This window comes from Microtus oregoni, unplaced genomic scaffold, assembly GCF_018167655.1.
Source record: "Microtus oregoni isolate MIOR12 unplaced genomic scaffold, Mior012 000054F_ref0000373, whole genome shotgun sequence".
Lineage (NCBI taxonomy): Eukaryota > Metazoa > Chordata > Mammalia > Rodentia > Cricetidae > Microtus > Microtus oregoni.
The window spans coordinates 5,048,450-5,065,733 of record NW_024543830.1 but is presented as its reverse complement, the minus strand read 5'-3'; the positions used below and the strand labels follow the sequence as shown (position 1 = coordinate 5,065,733).

At 46.1% G+C, this 17,284-nt stretch overlaps 1 protein-coding gene and 1 non-coding gene across 2 annotated transcripts in view; one reads left to right on the top strand and one right to left on the bottom strand.

The window, feature by feature from the left end:
* Nucleotides 1–17,284, top strand: part of Bcl9 (BCL9 transcription coactivator) — an 86,883-nt gene that overhangs the window by 10,981 nt on the left and 58,618 nt on the right. The window lies entirely within an intron of this gene.
* On the bottom strand, nucleotides 6,523–6,608 carry LOC121438137. Its single transcript, XR_005973078.1, has one exon. It is a non-coding gene; the product is annotated as a small nucleolar RNA SNORD71 (small nucleolar RNA).

Sequence of the window (17,284 nt, the reverse complement as noted above, 5' to 3'; positions counted from 1 at the left end):
TCCTTTTAAAGGTAGAACTGATTTAAGATACCTTGTGTTGTTTCTGTAAGTATAGTTGTGGTTGTTGGTCTGTATGTTCCAATTGTTTTAGTTTGTTGATTAATTTGAGTTGCTACATCCTAATCCAGTTCAAAGCATCCACCATGTAGACATGTGCTGCGTTCGGACTCAGTTCACTGACATAGTCAGTACGATGAGACAGAAACTCAAGGGTGTGCTCTTCATTGGGTTGGTGGGTCCTCTACCCAAGTCTCCTCTCCCTGAACTTTGGTTGATAAACGTTATGCTCTTTTTTCTTCCAAAGACCCAACTCAAATGCCATCTTCCTCAATTCCTAGAGGTAGCAGAGCTGTGGTACCAGCACACCCATGACATCTATTCTCTTTCGAGTGGCTATAACAATTTTGTGTTGTTACCACTACGGATCACTCCTGGGCAACACAGAAGGGCTGCTGTGCCGCTGGTTAGTTTTTTGTCGACTTGACACAGCTCCAGGAAGAAGGGATTTCACCTGAGGAAATGCCCCCATTGGATGGTCTGTAGACAAGTCAGTGGGCCATTTTCTTGATTAACGATTGACACAGGAAGACGTTATGGGCAGTGCCATTCCTGGCAGGTGGTCCGTGGGTTGTATAAGAAAACAAACGGTTCAAGTCATGGGGAGCAAGCCATTAAGCAGTGCTCCATGGCTCCTGATTCAGTTCCTGCCGCCGAGTTCCTGCCCTGACTGACTTCAGTGATGGACTATGACCTGGGATGTGAATGATAAATAAACCCTCTCTTCCCCAAGTTGCTTTTGGGTCGTGGTGTTTATTGCAGAAATAGAAAACACAGAAAGATTTTAGGTTCTGTTCCCCTGTGCATCCATCCCACAGACCATGACAGAGTAGCCCTGACTAGCAAGTAGTATTCAAAATTGCTTATTGAGCTCAACCAAATTGATTTTTTTTTTTTTTTGCCTTGTTGGGCTTGGCTTTGGGCACTGTAACCTGGATGCCTGGACTTCAATTCTCTTTTGGGTGAGGGAGTATCTTAAACCAGGCATGGTAGCCCATGCCTATATTATCAATACTCAGAAGCTAAGGCAAGGGAGTTGCCATGAATTAGAAGCCAACTTGGGCTACATAACAAGTACCAGGCCATCCTGGGCTACAGAGTGAGACCCCAGTAACAAACAAACAAACAAACAAAAAATGTCGATGATTTCAGGATGAAAGGGATTGCACGCTGTACCCATTCTTTGTAATTATTAATAAGCACCAACAAAACAGTGTGAAGTGACCAGATTGCTTCCTTTGCTCGCCTTTGCAGGCAGAGTGCACAGGCTTCATAAACTAACCGGCCCCTTCTATCTTTAATATCTATGATTCTTTGAAATTTTATGCAGACAAGACAAGCTGATGTACACTGGGCGGAACAATTGAAGCCGCTCATACTCGCTGATGGGCTCGGAATTACTCTACTTGTAAAGTGCGCAGGAAAAGGATCTCAGATTCATTGTGGATAGCTCAATGGAGACATCTGCTCACTGTGAGCCGCAGTCAGAAGGATGAATGAGATATAATAGGCCGCATTAACTTTGAGAATGGAATAAAGAAGAATGCAGAAAATAATATAGTGCACGTAATTTGGCATTGACTATTTCTGTAATTACAATAAAACATTTTAATGATATACATTGATGTTATGACTTCACCTTAAAATCAGAATTCAGCACCGGGGCCTTTCATTTCAGAGACAACAAAGCAGAATTACAAAGGATCCAGAGGAAAACAACAGTCTCAAAGACATGCAAGGGATTTGCCTGTAATGAGAGACTGAAAAGACAAGGACATTTTAATTTGGGTAAAGAGGGTGGGGAGGATGACATTGTATAAATTTATTTAAAATTAATGAAAGTTTCAGAAAATGGCTAGAGCTAGCTTCTGATTATCTTTGGTAATGGAGGTCAGAGATAGGCAGGATAATTGAAATCCCCGATTATCTCCAACCTTCATTTTAGCCATTAGCAGTAGCATCCCGCCCCAGCACAGCCTTAACAAATGGGCAAATGTAAGGCCCAACAGCCCAGGGATTGTGAAGTGGACAGCCATGGGCAAGGCAGCCTGGGGTAGCCGGCTACCTGTGCCATATACCAGCAGGAGGCCTGAATTCCAGTCCCCACTCTCTGTCCGCCACCTACACAACTTTGAGTGATGTGCTTGACTTCTGTCCCCACGCCTAAGCCTGTTGGAAGAACTAAATGAGCTGGTTGGAAATGCTGGTGAGCTGCACCCCTGTGTTGAGGATGGCTGTGCCAGCTTCCCGTTCAACATGCCAGCCTCAGGAGCTGGCGTGGTCCTAGCGCCTAGGTCTCACCCCACATAGTCCCTTCACTCAGTGTCCTGCTTCTTCTGCTCTTGGGAGGAAGTTTCGGAAGATGAATGAAGAACGCCCGTCATCTTCAGAAGCATCCTCCACATCCTATCCCCTGGCTCCCGGGGAACCTGGAGAGGCGTTCGCATACGTTTTCCATTCATTTTAAGGTCATCTCACATAATCTTTCCAACAACCCGGCAAGGCAGCGACCACCATTCTCCTCGTCTTTCAAATACAGACACCGAGGCCTTGGTGACTCGCTTTAGAACGGAGAGCAGCCACAGAGTAAAAAGGACGCCTATGCCGCTGGCCTATGGGGTGACTTACAGAGTTTAGAAAATGAAGCTAGGTGGCTCTGGCTCCCCCGCTGAGAAATTTCATAGTTTTCTCGAAGCTCCCGCTCTGTTCCTCAGCACCCAGTCAGGACTCACTCTCCCCTCAAGCCCTGAGCCTTCTCCTCCCTAGAAGCCCAGAGTGTCTGCCTAGGCACCCCTGGTTGTAGTCCTGAACATATCATGTTGCTAAGTGTGGAAGCCCCTAAGCCCAATTCAAATATTAGTCAGTGATTAAGTTACACAAGCTTGTTAAACCCGGAGTCATACAAGACAATGGAACCATTCCTGAAGCCTTTATTTTAACTTAAAACATCCCTTGGGGTCCTGATGTGGGCCAACGCTTTGTCTTTAGGGAGAACCCTGGTCCTTAACCCTTGTGTAAGTCACAGAGTTGACATTTACGCAGTGTTTTTTTTCCCCCTCTTGTCTTCAAAGTGGAGTGGTATCTGAAAGCCGTTTGAGAAGCCATCGAGTTTTTCCAGATGTGATGATGTTTCACAGCTGGCCTTCCCACACTGCTGACAGCACACCATTGACTTTTAGTTGTGTGTGTGTGATGTGTTGGGAGGTGGTGTGCACACGAGTACAAGTATCCCAGGAGGCCGGAGGCATCAGATCCCCTGGAGTTTCAGGAGGCTCTGTATCATGTAACTTAGGAACTTAACTCTGCTTCTCTATAGAACAGTATTCTCTCTCTCTCTCTCTCTCTCTCTTTTTCTCCTCATTTTTTTTAAAAGACAGAGTTTCTCTAAGTAGCCTTGGCTGTCCTAGAACTCAGTTTGTAGACCAGGCTGGCCTCAAACTCAGAGATCCACCTGCCTCTGCCTCCCGAGTGCTGGGATTAAAGGCGTGCGCCACCACCACCCTGCCATAGCAAGTGCTGTCTTGGCCACTGCTCCACCCTGCTAAGCCTTTAGTGATTCACTCTAAATGCCTGTCTCATACTTAGAGCTATAGACATGGTTTCTTTTTTGCATCCCTGTTTCATTATTTCAGTACATTTAATTGAACCATATAGCTATTCTAATGCGAAGAATCAGTGCAGATAGTTTGTAAACATGGACTCTTGGTGAGTAGGCAGCTCCTGGAGAGGGCAGGTGTCCCAGGGTAGCCTATTCCTAGCAGAGATGGCTCCGCATGCCATGGGCCTTCGATGTATAGACATCAAAAGAGGCAATGGAGGCCACAGATGAATTAGCCATGTGTCGTCACTTGAGAGTGCCCCTGCTCAGTATGGCTTCTGTCTCATACTTCTGCCCTGAAAGCCGAGTTCCTTGAAGGTCTAACTTTCATCTCTGTATTAATTCCCAGAAGCCAGCATAGTTATGGGTACATATTGGGCCCTCGCTGAACATTGGTTAACCAAGCAGCTAACAGGACAAACCTAAACTCAGTGTGGCCACTGTATACCCTCTGGTAGGGATGCCGAGCTTCAAGCTACTGTGTGGAAAGAGCTAGCAAATGAGTTTCTATATTTTTAAAAAATATTTTATTTATTTATTTATTATGTATACAATATTCTGTTTGCATGTATGCCTACAGGCCAGAAGAGGGCACCAGACCTCATTACAGATGGTTGTGAGCCACCATGTGGTGGCTGGGAATTGAACTCAGGACCTTTGGAAGATCAGGCAATGCCCTTAACCTCTGAGCCATCTCTCCAGCCCCGCAAATGAGTTTCTAATGTTGCTGCAGGATTCGTTCACGCGTGCGTTTAAATAATTGAACGATGAAAAGCAGATATTAAAGAGTGGATTCCGTGCACTATGAAATTCACCTAGGTAACTCACCTCTATAAAACAACAGCGAGACAACACTTTATAACATTTCACAAGGGATTAGGAATGTTCTTACGTGGGGAAAAAATCTGTACTTCCAACATGGTGACCGACGGCAAAAAGCCTCTTTGATGCTTATGTTCAGGGCCAGTTGGGCCAAGAAAAAAAAAATCTCCCCTATCGATGCATCCTTGCAATATCTAGTTTATTGTATGCTTCTGTGCCAAAGAGAGACGTCATTAATGGAGCACAGGAGAGAAAAGCCAAACCTGAAGGCTATTAAACCTGACAAAGACATTCTGTGCTACGGGATTGGTTGGGAAGATGGGGGTAGAGTGTTGGTGACGGCAGGCAGAGCCTGTTTCCCAAAATAAAAGCAGATAACACATTTAGGCTTGTATTCAACAAATGAGTTTCAATCTGAACCAAAATATACAGAGTGAGCACAGTTGGAGCATTACAGAATGTTTACATGACCATAGGAAAAATGAGATGAGAAAGCATATACATATTCCATTTAAGTGTACGCACACACACATGCCCGTGTGTGCAGACAGAATGGAAATGCATGTAAGATTAGACGGATGTAACCTGTCTGCTCGATTCTCCGGACTGGGAATCTGCAGGCCACTTTCACTGATTGGCTCTGGAGGGCTTGTCTTTCCTTCAACAGGTTGTGAAATGACTCTAGAAGAGGAAAAGTGGATAACAGTGTGCTGAGTACTTCTCGAATGCCCGTCTGTATGTTTAATAAGTGCTAGCATATTCCTTTGAATATAAATTGCCTTTTTTTTTTTTTGAGACAGGTTCTCACTATGTAACTCTGGCCGGCCTGGCACTCACTACACAGACCAGGCTGGCCTCACAGATTCACCTGGCTCTGCCTTACAAGGGCTGAGGTCAGAGGTGTGGCTGAAGAGGTCAGAGGCTCCTGATCTCCTGGAGCTGGAGTTACAGGTTTTTAGTCTCATGTGAGCTCTGGGAAACAAACTCAGGCCCTCTGTAAGAGTCTTATCCTTTCTTAACTCCTGAGCCTCAGATTTGACATTTTGAGAGTCGTTTGTTTTGGTTTTGCTTGCTTGGTTTTGGTAGCCTTTCTTCCAATTTTATAGAGTTCTTTAAAAATATGTTTTCAAACCAGCCTACAATTCACAATCCCAGTGAACCTAGACCACAAAGAGAACCCTATGAGACACATACATGGATCTAATCTACATGGGAAGTAGAAAGACAAGATCTCCTGAGTAAACTGGGTGCATGGGGACCACGGGAGAGGGTAGAAGGGAAGGGGAGAGGAGCGGAGAAGAATAAATAGCTCAATAAAAACAATGAAAAGAAAGAAAGAAAGAAGATGAAAGAACTTAAAAAAAAATAGATTTTTTTCAATGTTGGGTGGTGGTAGTGCACACTTTTAATCCCAGCACTCAGGAGGCAGAGGCACACAGACCTCTGAATTTAAGGCCAGCCTGATCTACGGAGTGAGTTCTAGGACAGCCAGGACTACACACAGAAACTCTGTCTTGAAAAAGCCAATTTTATATATATATATATATATATATATATAGAGAGAGAGAGAGAGAGAGAGAGAGAGAGAGAGAGAGAGAGTTTTTTATTTTATGTGTATGAGTGTTTTGCCTGTGTGTGTGTGTGTGTTGTGTGCACATGTGTACCATATATGAGCCTGGTCCCAATGGAAACCAGAAGAGGGTGTCATAGGCCCTGGAACTGGAATTACAGACAGTTTGTGAGTCACCATGCAGTACTGGGAATCCAACCCGGGTCCTCTAGAAGAGCAGCAAATACTCTTAACTACTAAGCCGTCTCTCCAGCTGCCTTTATTTATTTATATATTTACTTTTAAAGTTTCTCGAGACAGGATTTCTCTTCGTGACCGCCGTGGCTGTCCTGGAACTCGCTTTGTAGACCAGGCTGGCCTCGAGTTCTCAGAGATCCACTGGCCTCTGCCTCCCAAGAGCTGGGATTAAGGGTGTGCACCACCAATGCCCGGTACCGGCCCCAATTTTATAGTTCTCTTAAATGAGAATTTTCTAAAAATTCTGTCAGCAGCTTAAGTGTCAGCTTTGTGATGTGATGTTTAGCCAAAGATCATCCCTATTTTTCATCTTCTAATGATCTATCCAAAAAAGTCTTTTATAGCTTTAACCAAATCCTTGCTATTTAAATGGAGCGGGGTGGGCTTGGAACATTAGAAGAATCTTGTAGGTGTTAATTAATCAGATCGCCTGACTCAGCTGTCACCCCTCATATTCTCCAGCCAGTGTGGGAGAGTGACAGATGCCATACATCTCTCATGCCACAGTAGTCGCTTGAAGCGTGCGTATACCAGGTGTGCCCTTCCGATTTACTGGCGACAGCTCTCTCAGGATGCCTGGGAGTGAGAGTCAACGGCAGGAGAGTGGACCCCTCACTCATCTCCGAGAACAGAACCCAATGCTTACCTTCCTCTTAGCACTCTGAAATACAAAAGTAATACAATCGTTCTTGAAAAAGATTACTGCAGGGACTTCCTGGGCTATGGAACAATAGTTGGGTTGTAAAACCAGGAATTATGTCAGGTGTGTTGGCACACTCCTTTAGTCCAAGCACTTAGGGGACAAAGGCAGGCAGGTCTCTGTGAGTTCAAGGCTTGCCTGGTCCACATGGTGAATTCCCAGACAGCCAGAGGTATATGGTGAGAACCTGTCTCAAAATAAAAATAAAGACCAGGAATTAGAACCCAAAGATGACAAACCTGGTAAAAAGCTGGTTACTAAACTCTTGGAAATAAATACATACTCATATACATACTCAGTAGAACCTTCTAGAAATCAGTTCAGGAAGAATGTCTGTAGTTTTTTTTTTTTTTTTTTTTAGTTTTGTTTTGTTTTTAACTCTTTGGGGACCCGCCACCCAGCTCCCAAGTAAATACATGGAGACTTACTCTTACTTATGAATGCCTGGCCTTAGCTCAGCTTGTTTCTAGCCAGCTTTTCTTAAATTATCCTTTTGACTCTGGGCTTTTGCCTTTCTCTATTCTATATACCTTTCTTTACTTCTTACTCTGTGAGTTTTTTTAAAGTAGTTATTTATTTATTATGTATACAATATTCTGTCTGTGTGTATGTCTGCAGGCCAGAAGAGGGCACCAGACCTCATTATAGGTGGTTGTGAACCACCATGTGGTTGCTGGGAATTGAACTCAGGACCTTTGGAAGGGCAGGCAATGAATGCTCTTAACCACTGAGCCATCTCTCCAACCCTCTCCTCTACTTTTCTTGCTCCTCCCTCTTTCTTCTCTCTGCCAGCCAGCCCCGCCTAGTTCTCTCTCCGGCCTAGTTATTGGCCGTTCAGCTCTTTATCAGACCAATCAGGTGTTGTAGACAGGCAAAGTAACACAGCTTACAGAGTTAAACAAATGCAACATAAAAAAATGCAACACATCTTTGCATCATTAAGCAAATATTCCACAGCATAAACAAATGTAACACATCTTAAACTAATATTCCGCAACAAGTGTCCTTCACTGAGTCATGCTGGTTGAGCTGCAAATTTCAGACTAAGTCACCCGTGTGAAATTAGAGACGGGAAATGAATGTAAGCACCGTACACACAAACACCATCTATTTCAACAAGGTCGTTGGTAGGCAAGAGAGATATAGGATAGGTGAGCGTCCAAGGTGAGACAGCTCATGTGCAGGAAGCAGCAACCGCCAGGTTTCTTTCTCACCAAAGAAACTATCGCGGGTGATCTTAACCTTCTGGGCTGGGTATTTTAAGCTTTTAAAAAGTAACAATGGCAAGGAACTCTTCATTGGTTCTTTGTGATTCTCAGGCATAATTAATAACAGATGGCTTGCAACTAAACAACGTACTAGAAGTATGTGGGATTTCAGTAGCCACAGGGATATGGAGTTCCTGTCTTATTCCTAAAGAGTCAAGGTCTTTGCATAAGGCAAGGGGTGGCAAAGGAGGAAAGCCAGCCTTGTCCCTCCTAGAGGAGAGGCGCTACCCACCCTCTGCTCATCAGCACCTCTCTCCAAAGTAAAGTCACTTAAGATAAATGAACTCTGCAGCTCTATTGATTGAGGCAAACCCCACCACACTAATTCAGGCTTTCAGGAATGCTAATACAAGACCGAAGAATCGGGGAATTAGCTGAAACTTTTATCCTTTTCTTCTTCTTTTTTTCTGGAAAGGATCTGCTCGACTCAAAATTAATTGCTGAGAGAAATGGTTTTACATTATTTCCTAGAAACCCACTAAATTAGAATGGAAAGACTGTGAGTAGCAGGAGCCGCAGACACCGGAACCCGGGTCCTAGGGCACTGTGGGCACAATGTGTAATTCTCTGCAGCTCCCAGGTGGCCCTTCCTGCCATCCATGGAAGATGATGGAGAACGATTTCCATGCTTGTTGTGATCCCCCAGCCCTGAAAACACCGTTGTAAAGATTAGAAGGCCACCTCTCCTCACTCCCTTTTATCGTTATCCACAACTTTCTAAAATCACTGAATTGAGCCACGTGGCCCAAAGGCGAATTTTAGGATCTGTTTGTGTGTTTGTTCATTTGCTCACCGGTTCATTCAGCATGTGTTTATCAAGCCCCTCCTGAATGCTAGATACTAAAAGGCAGAAAGAGGGACTAGGATTCTGTCCCCATCCTCGAAACACTGGCTTAGGAGGGGAGTGAGGCATGCACACAGACAGCTATAACACACGGAAGAAAGCAGCAAATGCTTTAAATGGGCTCAGGCAAAGTCCTGCGGAAGGACCACATATGATCGGCAAGAGCAGAGAACCCATCCAGGAGAGACAGCATCACTGGACCCCAGGGAATGCATAGCACAGGATGCCAGCCGACATCACTGGGGGAAGTGTCAGTGCCGAGCCAGAAAACTGCTCAAGTACGAACAAGCCATGCCCAAGAAGGCCAAGTCGCTAAAGGATGCGTGCAAGTCACTACAGGATGCGTGCAAGTCGCTACAGGAGCGTGCAAGTCGCTACAGGATGCATGCAGGTGAATGTAGAGAAAAGTGGACGAACTGAGTTGGGATCTTCTCGGTGGAGGGTGAGAGAGTTGCAGTTTGGTTTCCTGGGCGCTGGAGAGCTATTGAAAATTCTTGAACAGGAGAGACGACTCAAACGACCCTTTACTCAAGGGCCGGCTGGCATCGGGGTGTTGGCTGTACAGAGGGAAGTCCGCACTCTGGGAGCACGGCTGAGGGACGTGCTGAGATGCAGCAACAGCTTGCACGGGGGTGGGGAGACACAGGCAGGTAACTGGCAGCGTGGGGATGCTCTCGGGAGCCTCCAGGCGAGCACTTGTACACACGCATGAGTCCAGACAGAGGGTGGCTGGATTAAGAGTAATCTTTTAAAAAGGCAGCGTAGATCTCATTGTTCTCCCGCTTAATGTCCAAATGGCCCTCACTGCATTTAGAACAAAATCCAGACTCCTTCCCGTGGCCTGGCATAAACCCCATATACCTGCCCGACTTTGCTCCTACCTCATCTCTTAACCCTCAGTGCTTCAACTTCAGCCTTTTCGGCCCCTCAAAAGCACCAGCCAAGTTCATTTCCGCCTCAGGGCCTTTGCATTTCTGACCCTCCCTGTCCATAGCTTTCAGCCCTCGGATCTTCACAGGGCTGGCTCTCCTTAGCAGGCTCCACTGTCACCTCTTCACGGAGGCCTTTCCTAATAGGTCACTTGTCACTCGCGGACACTGCCACGTCCTTTCCCTCTCTGTTATTCGGCACAGAACTTACCCTACACAGTCTGTAGTAGGTCGGTGTTTAAGAGCACTGACTGATCTTTCAGAGGACTTAGGTTCAATTCCCAGTATTCACATGGTGGCTCACGACTGTCCAGAACCCCAGTCTCAAGCAGATCTTACGCCCTCTTCTGGCTTCCACAGGCAGTGCATGCACATGAAGGACAGACAGACAGGCAGCGAAGCAGTCAGACACACAAAATGAAAATAAATCTAAGAAACAAAACAAACATAAACAACGGGAAAATAAAACAACGAACAAAACAAAAACCACCCAGTACATACCAGGTACTGGACAGCTAATCGGTGTGAACAAGAGGGATCTCTGTGTGCAGGGTGCGAGCAGTTCTAAGTCGCAGCATTCAGGTAAATTAGACAAAAGTACTTACATGTGTAGGGCTAGACCTTGGGGGGAGGGAGAACAAAGTTTGACATCCTTGCACGAGGAGATGAAAAGTCAAGAGATCCTACCAGCAACTGTTTAGAACCTGTAGGCATCCATCCGCGTTCACCTTCGATATCCAAGCCAAGGCCCTTTGTCTTGTGGGGATCTTTTCCAGGCTACCTTGTCTGAAAGTAGTTTCTTCTGGTCCTATTTTAGAATCCACAAGAATCTGCAGTGCCTAGATCGTGTAAAATATTAATAACTACCGCTCACAAACACTATGCCCCCGGGCTTCGCAGTATGTCTCCGTTAATGCATCCCATGACCATGTAAGACGGAAGAGAAGCGACTCCTGCTTTTGCAATGGAGGAAGCCGAAACTAGGACGTAGTACACCCCTCGAAGAATGTCAGGTCTGGTGTTCAAGTTCGGCCTGAGTGGTCCCAGAGCCATGTGCTGAAGTCCTTTGCAGCATGCTCAGTGGGGTGGGGGACAGACTTTTCTTTCTGAAGGGACTGTGACTTTTGGAAACAGCCAGAAGCCTTGGGACACAATCTGGTTTCAAACCAAAGGACGGGGGAATGCTGGCTTTTCCGTGGACAGCTGCCCACAGTGCTTAGTGGGAACTTAGTTTTTCACCCTTTCTCTCACTCTTGAGTCTTGATTTCTTCAGACTTCAGTTCTTTGTCAGAAGGCCCTCCTGTCCCTTGTCTTTCCTCATGGCTCCCTTCTTATATTTAAACACGTTTTATAATGTGCTGCTGTTTCCACGGAGAAGGGCTGGGGTGGAGGTGGGGGCTGGAGGGGAAGGTGGGCTGGGGAGGAGATGGTGGGTGGGTGGGGCTTGGGGGCGGGGCTTAGAAGTCACCTTGTCTGTGGAAAGGAACTAGAGAAAAATGAAGTCTCGAGCTTGGTTCCGAATATTCCTTCCTCACTCTTTGAAGTCTGTGGCCTTAGGCAAATATCCGAGTCTAGATTTCCTCGTCTGTAAAATGAGAAACTGGTACTTGTTTTCTGCTGCGCAGAGCTACGCGGAGGCTCAAACCACACCCCAAGAGAGCCCTCTGCAGGGCATAAAGTTCTGTGTAGCTGCAAAGAGCCTATTACCGCTGTCTTCATCACAAAATGTGAGTGTCCTCTCCAGAAGACCTAAACCGGCAATTGCGCTCTTTGTGAACTACCTAAATCAAACCCATGCCTGCCTTCATGCTTCACCCCCAAGCCGTCCTCCACCCTTGGCCGTCGTCTTTGATCTCTGTACCTGGTGCCTGGCTTAAATAAAGGTGATGTTTGTCCTGTCTAGCATGGTAGTCAGTCGCTGGCCACATAAAGCCACTGACGTGTAAAATAATTAGGATGAAATTAGATATTAAATATCAGTATCTTAGCCATATTGCCTTTATTTTAAATATTGATATAGCCTAATGTAGTCAATGGCTCTCATATTTGACAGCACATGTAGGGAATATGTCCACATTTATGAAAAATTCTAGCAGACAGGACCTTGGTAGAGTTTTTCAAATACCATTTTTCATAACCTTATAGCCATAATGAAAACCAACATGCCGTTACTGGGTTGACAAACACCTTCCATTTGCTCCTCATTAGCTACTTGTCCTCACTGCTGTCACAGACCCCGAATAAAAGCAGTTAAGGAAGGGATAAAGTCCAGAATAGCCGGAGAGAAGGCAGGAGCGTAAGAGGCTAGAACAGTCCCCCTGCAGTGAGGAGCAGACAGGTGAGTGCTGGTCACAGTCCCTTGCAGTGAGTGCTGGTCACAGTCCCCTGCAGTGAGTGCTGGTCACAGTCCCCTGCAGTGAGGAAGCAGACTCATGAGTGCTTGTGTTGGTTGTTTTCTCCTTTTTCATCTTTCTGGGACTCCAGGTGGTGTCACCCACACTCAGAATGGGTCTTCCTTTTATTGACCAGAAGTATGTCTTCTAGCCAACTCTAAGTTCAGTTATCGTGACCAAACCATCAGGACTTCTTTTGTTGTTGTTGTTTTGATTTATTATTTTTTGTTTTATGTGCTTTGGTGTTTTGCCTGCATGTACGTCTGTGTGAAGGTGTCAGATCTTGGAGTTACAGACCGTCGTGCGCTGTCGTGTGGGTGCTGGGAATTGAACCTGGGTCCTCTGGATGAGCAGTCAGTATTCTTAACTACTGAGCCATCTCTCCAGCCCCAACCATCAGGACTTCTTAAGACAAAACCATAGAATAACAAGAGCTGGAAGGATGTTAGCTATTGTCTCTTCCAACATCTTAACTTTTCAACGTGAGAAAACTTAAGCCTAAAGTGATGAGTTTGCCCACTCCATCCAGACATCTCTTCAGTGCTGTTCTCGGTGTCACTGTGGGTGGCAGAGGTGTCTGTCCCTCTTGCTGGACTCCTAATACCATCTGCTAAGGAAGAAACATTGCCTGAGACGCAACTCCGGCTGCCTGCTTTGCCAACTGATTTTCTTCCTCACGCCGGGTCCCTGGGACTGCTGGGCTCGTGCTGGAAGGAGAACGTGCACACCCTTGCTTTGCACCTCTGTGGCCTCACCCGTGCTAAGGCCTGATGCCTCGGGGCTGGAGTACTCAGTAACACAGAACTGGAATAAACTCCCCAGGCCCAGCTCCATCCCCTAGGTCTCGTCTTGTTCCTTTCCACATAGAAGTTTAAATCATAAACTAGGAGATCTTGCTGCAAACTGCCAGGACGTTTGGGATGGGATTGTTGTCCCCAGGGAGCACGGGTCGTGTGGATGTAAAAGGCTTTGGTACATAGATCTTGGCATGTAGTAGGTGCCTGGTGGATTTCATTCTTTTCTCCTGGCTAGACCTCCTCCACCCTATCTGCCCCAACTGCTGGTCATTCCTGGATGATCAACACCACACCTGCAATTCATTTTAGTTGCTAAAATCTCAAATTACTGTTTCTTAAAATTCTTATCCCTTAAAGTAGCCTTCACTGAGAATCCACAATCAAACGACCAGTGTACTAACACAATAAAGAAATGAGAGCCGGGCACGGTGTCTCTCGAGGGGTAAATGTGGGCAGATCTCCTTGAGTTTAAAGGTAGTCTGGTTTATATAGCAAATTCTAGAGCTACAAAGAGAGAACTTGTCTCAAAATAAACAAATAAAAGTAAAATGAATTTTAAAGTTTATCATGAAGACACTGAGTGTCTTGTTGGTATAAAAACACACCAAGAAAGGCCAGGCGGTGGTGGCGGCTCACCTTTAATCCCAGCACTCAGGAGGCAGAGGCAGGCAGATCTTCATGAGTTCGAGGCCAGCCTGGTCTACAGAGTGAGCTCTATGACAACCAGGACTACACAGAGAAACCCTGTCTCAAAAAACAAATGAAAAGGCAGGCGGTGGTGACACACACCTTTAATTCCAGCATTCAGGAGGGGACGGCTCTGAAGCTTAAGTGCCTCTGTTTATTATCCTTTCCATATAAGCCTAGCTGTGAGCCTCTTGTTGGTGTGTGTGTGTGTGTGTGTGTGTGTGTGTGTGAGAGAGAGAGAGAGAGAGAGAGAGAGAGAGAGAGAGAGAGAGAGAGGATGATGATGATGATATGATTTGGGGGAAAATCTACACTCAGAAGGGTTTTGGATACCTCAGGCTATTGCATCAGGTGCCCTATTATCTCATCTAATATGGATGCTGGGCTGGGGGTGGGGGTTGGGGGTGTAAATTAGGCCCTGTGGGAAACAGGGACTGTGTGATTGGGAAGCCCCAGAAGGGCCCAGAGCCTCTTCCAGAAGTGGGAAGGATTTCCCACTTCTGAACAGACTGTTCTTGCAGCTTTATTTCACTTCACAAAGGAGTATCATATTCTGTTTTTCCTCCTTTTAATTAAGAATATTTACACCTTTTTACCTTTAACTTGTGTGTAGGGGGCAGTCTGTACACAGGAATGCCACGGTGTTGAGCTGCCTGATGCAGGGGCTGGAACAAGACTCTGGTCCTCTGCAGGAAGTTAACCACTGAGTCACCTCTCCACTACCACCCCATTCCACCTCCCCCACCCCCGTTTTTAAATGAAAAGCAAACTGCTTGTAGTTTTCCCTCTCTTGACACCCACTAACTCCAACAAGTCAAGTGGATTTTCCAAACCCATTGGCTGTGGTAATTAATGGGTTCTTATAAAGATGAATTCATAGACAATATGAAATTTAGGAGACCGGTTTTTTTTCTTCAGAGAAGCATTTTTCTGTTGTTTAATTTCCTAGCCAAGAGTATCATTCTTGCCCCTACTGCAGTAGCAGTAATATCTGCAAGTTCAGAAAGAGCGCTCTACCCGGGACTGCTTTTCAGAGGCACAGATAACTTCTAACACACCCTAATTGAGCTGACATTTCACACATATTTGGTCTATGCCTAAGGGAAATTTAGGAGGGAGAGACAAAATGGAACCCATCCATTTATTTCTAAGTCAAGTAAAAGCCGTGAGAAAAAAATATTTTACTTAAAAATAAAGATGCTCAACAATTAGTAGTATACAGGTATTTTTTTTAAAGCATCAAGCTTGGCTTATATGTGATCCTCCTATAATGCCCAACTCTGGGGAAGAAGAAGAGTGTGTAAGAAAATAATGAGACCAGGAGTGAGAGTAGATAGTGCTCCTGCATCAGTTCTTTCCCTGGGGGCCCCCACTCCCACCCCCACAATCTCAGGAGCCACCCCCGCCCCGCCCCCGCTGCCTTATCTGCTAGGGCGGTGTTGCAAGTGACCCAGCAGGTCTGTCTGCCTTTCTGCTCAGCTGCTGGCTGTCTGTTTCAAACCTAACATTCCACTGCAGCTCACTTCGAAGGCGTGTGCATCTCTCGGAGGCACAGAACCATTAGCGGGCTTCTGTGTGCTTCCTCTCTAAGGCTGGACTGGCTGGCCCCTTTCCTAAGAAAGTGTCTGCATATCAGCTTTAGATATGCTGATGAGTCCACCTCCCCAGCCAGTGCCTTGTCTTTCTAGAGAGTCCTGGTTGTCCTCTTAAGGCCTTGTTACTTCTCTAATAGACCTCTGTCCTAGGATGGCGGTGCTTAAGGGCAAAGTACTGTGGTCAAATCATCTCCGGAGACTTGTAGCCTCAAGGAGCTTAAAACACAAGAGAGTAAACTCCCCCTAGAAACTACCTTTTCTCTGTGGCGGAAGAACCAGGCATGAGGATGATTTTTTCATGGATGTGAAGACCCCATGAACATCCTGGTGATGATGGCCGGCGGAGCCTGTGGCCGGAAAACTCCGGTTAGAGCTCAGTTCCCGCAGACCTTCATGCCTTTCTACGTCAGGGGTTCTGGTCAGCAGTGTCGGGCTGGAGACTAACTTGGGAGCCATTTGTTGGCAGCAGCAGTGGAAGCTGCAAAAGTCACCTGCAGAGAGCACGCTGAATGCCTAGAGAAGTCTTAGGGTGACTTTGGGGGTATCCTTGGTATTTCATTTAAAAGGCAGAAGGTGAGAAAAGGTGAAAGATGGGAGAAGTAAGAAAAGACAGTGTCCCCGGAATTATGTCAGGAGGCGCTGAGGAGTCAGTGATGCCAGCCTTGCAGAGAAAGCAGGTAAGATGCAGGCTGCATGAAGGCAAGAAACAGGCTGGAAGGCACCCTTGGAGCTTTGCCCATCTGAAGCCATTTGTGACTTTGGCCAAAGCAGTTTCTACGGAGTAGAGTGGGTGCAGTTTTGCATGATCATCTTCCAAGTGCAGGGACTACATTTTCCGATCCTTATGTGTGGCTTCCCTGGTTAGGGCCCAGGGCTCTCAGATTCTTCCACGTGCACACTCTACATTTTGCTCCCTTTCCTCATCCTGTTTTTCCGCCTCACCCACATCCTCCGTGAACTCACCACACTCTGATTTCTAATCAGTGACTCCTTCACCTCCCCAAAGGTATTCCCCACCCTCCCACTTCCCTAACACCTTCAGGCCTCTCCCGAGTTCCAGATCCCTTGCAGTTATCTACTGCTCCTCATCCTCGCTTTCCCACAGGCATCTTCAGCAATAAATAAATAAATAAACAAGCAAACCAAAACCACGCAAAGAAGCCACATTCGCTTTATTTTAGGAAGGTGGAATCACCACCTGTGTTCTCTTTCCTGGTTAATTAATTACACCCGCTTTCATGTTGTCCCCCAAGGTAAACCCTTCACTAACCGAGCTCTCTCTCTCTCTCTCTCTCTCTCTCTCTCTCTCTCTCTCTCCTCTTAATTTCTACATCCAAATACTCTTGAGAACCTGTTGGATTTACCTGAGACACCTCTCCAAATCCATCATGTTCTTTCTCATCTAGCACTGCATACCTCTTGGAGGACAGAGTTCATTTTACTTTTGACCTGCGTGGAACCCTAGGACGGTGTCTAGCATCCTTATCCAAAGCTCCTCACACGCTGGTTGAAGGAATGCTAAGACTTCTTGCTATTTGCCTTTCCCCCTTCCTTACATCCTCTACTTGTGCCTCTGCCGCTCTGCTCTCTGAGTTGCCTGCTGACCTAGCTCCTTCCCGTTCCCTTAGTGGGTGACATGCGACGTTTGCTGGAAGAAGATTAAATGTATTAAACCAACTACTTCCGAATTTCCTCTTCCTTCGTCCTCCCTCAGAGAGAGAGAGAGAGAGAGAGAGAGAGAGAGAGAGAAGCCACTTCTCAGATAAGAATGACACATAGCCTGCTCT